The following is a 6,292-nucleotide window of genomic DNA, read 5'->3' as shown; positions in this document are numbered from 1 at the left end:
TGACGCCACGGCACTCTAGCCCGGGCAACACAGTGAGACTCGGCCTCAAAAAAAAAAAAAGAAAAAGAACCAAATGCATTACAAGTTGTCTCTTTAATTCTTCGCCCATGCTTCTTGGGAGCTAGAACCCGCAGTCCGGTAATCTGAGGGGCAGATGGCTCCCACAGGACACGGCCGAAGGGACTTCTCCAGGCAGGAGTCACGACACAGACGGGGCCATCGGCACCATCCGCTGTAGTTAAAACAGACTGAAGCTGAGAAGCTCCGTATTTCTGCTCGTGCAGAGGACGTTGGTGCCGGCTACGGAATAAACCTCCCTTACCTTCTCCTTAAACCTCTTGTCCTTGTTCCTCCGATGTGGCCTCGGGGACAAGCGCCAAGCTTTCGGTAGCCATCGCTGTCTGCATCCAAGGGCCCGGTGGCGGGTTCGCTGTAGGTGGGAGGCGACTGTTTGGGGAGATATTTGCTGTCACGTCTGTGTGCCTCATGTTTGCACGCACGCTCTAGGGAAGGCAGATGTGAGCCCTAAGAAAGTCTTAACCCTGCCCACCGACTGACTGATGGACCCCTCCTGGCCAAGGGGACGCCCTAAAACTGAGTTACTGGCCAGGAGGAGGGAGGTCAGACCTGCCCCATCCTGCCCCTCCCTTCTTGGGGACGTCCTTTGTGACTCACTGACAGGCTGAGGCTGTGCTGGTCACACCTGCAGGTCCTCAGTTTACACAACAAATATGTGTCCATAGCTTGTCTCTGATTAACAGACTGACTTTTCTTAAAACAGTCCAAGCCTTTAGACAAAGCTTCGTGTCTTTAATCAATTACAAGAGTCTTCAAACCGATCTGTAACCTGTAATCCCCTGCTTAGAGATGTCCCACCTTTTCGGGCCAAACCAATGTCCACCTCCCATGTATTGATTTACGACTTCACCTGTAACCCCCGTCTCCCTGAAATGCATAAAACCAAACTGTGACCCAGCCACGGCCAGTCCACTTGCTCAAGGCTTCCTGGGTGTGGCTCCGGGCTGTGGTCCTCAAATTTGGCTCAGAATAAACCTCTTTAAACTATTTTACAGAGTTTGGCTTCTTTTCTGTGGACAGTGGCCGGGATGCTCTGAAGCCGTCTTCCTTCATGCTTGATGCCACCGAGTGCTGCTCTGCCACCATTTCCACCCACGAGTGGTTTGTTGGTTCTTTTGTTACGCGGCGGCATACTCAGCAAGATAGGCGTGGTGCACCTCAGAGGGAAAAGGGATCCTTGCTTTCCTCCTTTCCTCCTTCCTCCTTCCCTGCTTCCTTCCTCCCTGCTTCCTTCCTTCCCTCCTTCCTTCCTTCCCTGCTTCCTCCCTCCTTCCTTGTCTCCTTCCCTCCTTCCTTTCTTCCTTCTTTCCTTTCTTCCCTCCTTCCTTCTTTCCTTCCTCCCTTCCTTCTTTTCTTTCTTTCCCAGCCCAGAAAACCCTTCCACAAAGGTAGAAGAGGACTATTTAACCCTTTTATCACCGAAGAAACATGCAACCAGACTTCAACGCACCTCCCAGGCAATCCACGTAAAAGTTTGCAAAGACAGAAACACACTGCACCCTTGCAGGTAGCTAAGCGGAGACAACTTTCTACATTCCCACCCTCAAGATAAAACTGCTAATATTCTCCTCTTTTCAGGATGTAGCGTTTGCAACGTGGCACCCCAGGCTGGCTTAAGTTAGCTCCGTCTTTTTTCTGGAAACGGGGAGACGGAGCTTAAAAATATCAAACAACCACCGGCTCTTGTTCTAAAGGGGAGAGATCCCGTCAGGGTGGGAAGGCTGGGAGGTGCTCACGGCATGGGTGGAGAAAGACTCCTCATGCAGAAATTAAGACATATAAGTGTAAGAGTTTATTTTATGCTTTTAGAGGAGACAGAGAATGAGAGAGAGAAACACGGCGTGGCATCCCAAAGAAACAGAAGGGGGTGCCAGCCACGAGGCCAAGGGGCTCGCTGCTTTTATGGGGGACAAAGACAGACAAAAAACAGTGACGGCCGTCCGTTGATAACAAACGTCAGCAGGCAGATAACAAAAACTGCAGGACGTCAAAGTGCAAGAACTCGGTTTCCTGCGGTTCCCTGCAGAAGGGATTATGGCAGGACCTGCGACTCTGTCCTCAAGATGTGGGTGAGGCTGGAGCTTGCTCTCCTGCTGCGGACCCAGGAACTCTGCAAAAGCAGATTCTCACACAACACTTTGGGAAGAGAGCGGTTTACGTCTCTTTTCCGTGCATTCAGCTCCTTTCAGAAGTTGTGCGGAACGGAACTCCGGCAGGGTGCCCGCCAGCGAGGGAACTCACGGGAGTGATCTGTAACCATTCCTGGGGAGATTGTAGGATTAGGGATTTCCGTGTTACTTTTGCAAGGCTGCCTGCCCTTTCAACCGTCCGCTTTGCAAGGATCTGAGCGTTTCGTTCAGGAGACGCGGTTTTCTTTCCCCCTGAGTCCACTAGCATAAGCTTGCTCTGTGTTTGGCGGATATTCAGATTTTAAAACTCTCCGTGTGGTTACTGGGAACGTCCCTCCGTGGGCTGTGTGTTTCGTTTCACAGTCATTGAAACGAAGAGAAGAGGAGGTGTCTGCACGAGAACTATCTTGAGACTTAAGCAGGTTATTGATGTCCCCGTAGATGGCGCAGAGTGTCGCTGCGGCTATTCCCCCCTGTACCCCAATGCTCAGGACGGTGTTTCTGGGTGATCGAGATCTCGGTCCCTTGAGCAGGGATGGGGGCTAAGTTCTCTCTCTGCAGGCGCGATCGCCGAGCTTCCGACAGCCCCGTTCAGAGCCTGTGCGTCGGCGAGTTCTTGCTGTTCTTGGGGAAATAGGATGAAGAAACACAAAACCGTTTCCCAACCAAGAAAACCCCGCCACAGAGGCCGGAGAGAAAGAAAACGTTTTGTTACTGAAGTCGCGAGGAAACCAGGCAGTCCGCTGAGCAGGTTGTGGGGACGGGAAGGAGTCGCGCCCGTTTATGTGGCTAAGCACACACAACTTGCTCCATCCATGTTCTCGAGACAAAGCTGCTCGTTTTCCTGCATCATTGGGATTTGGGTTTTGCGACGTGGGGCTGGACACCGGCTTGAGTTCTGGGAAGGTGGGAGACGGGGCTGCTCATGCCTCGGTAAGCACATGTCTGAGGCGGTTTCCTGGTTCTCTGGGAACATTCCTGGGTTGTGAGACTTGGCAGAAGTGTTCTTAGGAGTTGCCTTTATATTCCTATGTGCATGTGTGCACGTGCATGTGTACATATGTGTACATATGTGTGCACGTTCATACATGTGTTCGTGCGTGCACATGCACACGTGTACCTGGGTGCATCTGTGCATATATGCATGCGTGCATCTGTCCATGTATGTCTCTATGTGTGCTTGTGTGCACCTGTGCATGTGTACATGCATGCATGTGTGTGCCTGTGTGTATGCATGCATGTACCTGTGTATGTGTGTACGTGTGCATGTATGCACCTGTGCATGTATGTGTGCATGTATGCACCTGTGCATATGTGGATGTGTGCGTGCATGCACCTGTGCTGTGTGTATGTGTGCATGTTTGCACCTATGCATGTGTGTATATGTGCGTGTATGCACCTATGCATGTGTGTATGTGTGCACCTGTGTGTGTATGCATGCATGTATGCACCTGTGCATGTGTGTATGTGTGCATGTATGCACCTGTGTGTATATGTGCGCATGTATGCACCTGTGTGTATGAGTGCATGTATGTACCTGTATGTGCATGCATGTATGTGTGCACCTGTGTGTGTATGCGTGCGTGTATGCGCCTGTGCATGTGTGGCTATGTATGTGCACCTGTGCATACGTGGAGGTGGGGAGGGGGCTCCCCTTGCAGTTTCCCTGCCCCTAAGCATCCCTGCCACGGGGCACCCACAAGCCTCCCCGAGTCAGCCCGGATGCCTCGCTCCACGGCCACGAGAGGCGCCTGGGTCCGCCGTGGGCTGTGTCTTAAGGTCAAATCGAGTCGTGGAAGGTGTCGAGGGAATAGCCTGAGGCACAACTTGCTGAAGCGGATTTTATGGGCAGGCGGCACGTTTGGACCGGGGACGTGTTTTTTCTGTACCGTGCCAACATTCTACAAAGTCCTGTTTCAGGAAAGTAGCTCTGCCTCGGAGGCATCTGATCCGTGGCAGTGAATTAATGCAGTTCAGGACACACCACCCCGACACACAGCACTTTGGCATTTGAGAAAACGGCAGAAGCAGGAAGTTCTCCCGATGTTCTCCCATAACGAGGCCGTAAGACCCAGGAAGGACGCTCGGCCCCTTCCCTGAAGCTGACACGAGACCCTCCCTCAAGAGGCGTCTCCCTGCACCGGGAGGGAAGGGGCGTCCTTATCTTTGGGGACACAGGACACGGAGAATCTGAACACACAGGCCTGGCCGGGTCTCCCCAGGTCCTTCCCGTGAGCTCACACGCCCGGTGTCCAATCACACCTGCTGCATGACTGTCCACGCTCCCTCACACTGAGCACAAAAATGGACAATTTTCCATTTCCTCTGGGTCTTCACTTTCCTACGAAGCTTCCGTGTCATGCAAAACTTCTACCAAATACACACGTGCGCTTTCCACTCATGTATTTTGTTCTGGGGCCCTCAGCCACAGACCTAGTGACAGGTGAGGACACAAAATTTTTCGTCCCCTGCAGACAGTTAAGAGAAAGGATGGCTGTGAGCTGTCAATCGCAAAGCGTTTTAAATGCACTGTGAACTGTTATCGAGGGTGGGCTTCAGAAACCCGAAATATCAGCAAGGCCGTGTGCTCAGCAGCCTCCCGTGACCCACCTGTGGGAGGAAGGGCTTGGGGCCCAAGGACCCAGTAAGTGATTATTAAAGAGAAGCAGAGCTGGGCAGCGAAGTAGCAAAAAGAGATTTTATGCAGGAACTGTGGAAATGGGGGAACAGACCTCACTAGCTGAGACTACAGGCACCACCATGCTGGACTAACTCTCAAAATTTTTTATAGAGATGGGGTCTTGCTACGTTGTCCAGGCTGGTCTCCAACTGGCCTCAAGTGAGTCTCCTGTCTCAGCCTCCCAAGTAGCTAGGACTACAGGCAGGTATCATGAAACCTGGCTAATTTTTTAAATTGTTCGTGGAGATGGGGTCTTGCTATGTTGTCCAGGCTGGTCTCCAACTCCTGGCCCCAAGCGATCCTCCCACCCCAGCCTCCCAAAGTACTGAGATCACAGGCATGAGCCACCGTACCCGGCTAGCAGCTCGTTTTATTAGAGATTTGCAGACGTCCATTTAAAATATCTGTAAGCTGCATTGCCCAACCCCAGCCTTGGCGGGCTTACCAGGAAAATGCAGTGTGTGTGGTGTCTGACAAGTGGCTGGTGTTTCCACATCCACGGAAAGGTGTGGGTATAGGGTCGCCCCGTTTTGGAGAAAGAGATGCCAGGCGCTGCCCTGGAGGGGAAGGCGTGCGTGGCCCTGCTGGATGCAGATCTGGTTTGTGCACAGCTGTTTAAAGCTTTAGGTCTCATCGCTCCCGGCAACAGCAAAGCCCGACTGTGGCTTGCATGGTGCAGGCACAACCCGGGGACCCTCCTGGCTTTGCCACTCCCAGTTCAGCCCATTCCCCCGTCCTCTGAGCCCCCCACACTCCGGCTGAGAACTGCCAAGTCTGCCCGTCGATTGCTCTACCTGCCGCGATCTATAGTTTGATCTCTATTTTTAGGGAACTGACAAGACAAACCAAAGGGACGTTGAGTCTCTAGTGGGGCAGGTGACGGGACAAGAAATCCATAGCAGACAAAGTGCAGTTATTTGATAGTTCACTCTCGTGAAGCGGATTCCTCTGACCTCGTTTCAGGTGAGCAACCTTTGCCTTTCTTCGTCCCCAGGGCAGGAGGGACGATTTGTAAATTTATGTCCTGAGTTTGTGCAAATGGGTGCACAGAGAAGTTTTCTTGTCTCTGTTTTTTTGTCACTTGCCTTCAGCTCAGAATGATCCTTCCGCCAAAGGGGCGTATTTGGGGGATGACGTCAATTGAGGTTGTAGCATCTGTCACCGACTCCTCCGTCCCCGTGGGGGGTGCAACGTTACAGGTGGTCACGGCCGGTGGAGAAGGCAGGCGCTACAGACACTAAGAATTCCTGGAGCCTCTTAATGTGGACACCCTGTTAGCCTCACCTTCTCCTACTGAGGTCTTAATTCGTTTCCTCAACTGTGGGGAGTGTCAGTGGGCAAGAAGCCAAACTCTGCAAAATAGTTTAAAGAGGTTTATTCTGAGCCAAACCGGAGGACCACGGCC

This window comes from Propithecus coquereli, unplaced genomic scaffold (assembly GCF_000956105.1).
Source record: "Propithecus coquereli isolate 6110/MARCELLA unplaced genomic scaffold, Pcoq_1.0 Scaffold467, whole genome shotgun sequence".
NCBI classification, from domain to species: domain Eukaryota; kingdom Metazoa; phylum Chordata; class Mammalia; order Primates; family Indriidae; genus Propithecus; species Propithecus coquereli.
The sequence above is the reverse complement of the archived record's forward strand: the minus strand, read 5'-3'. Positions refer to the sequence as shown.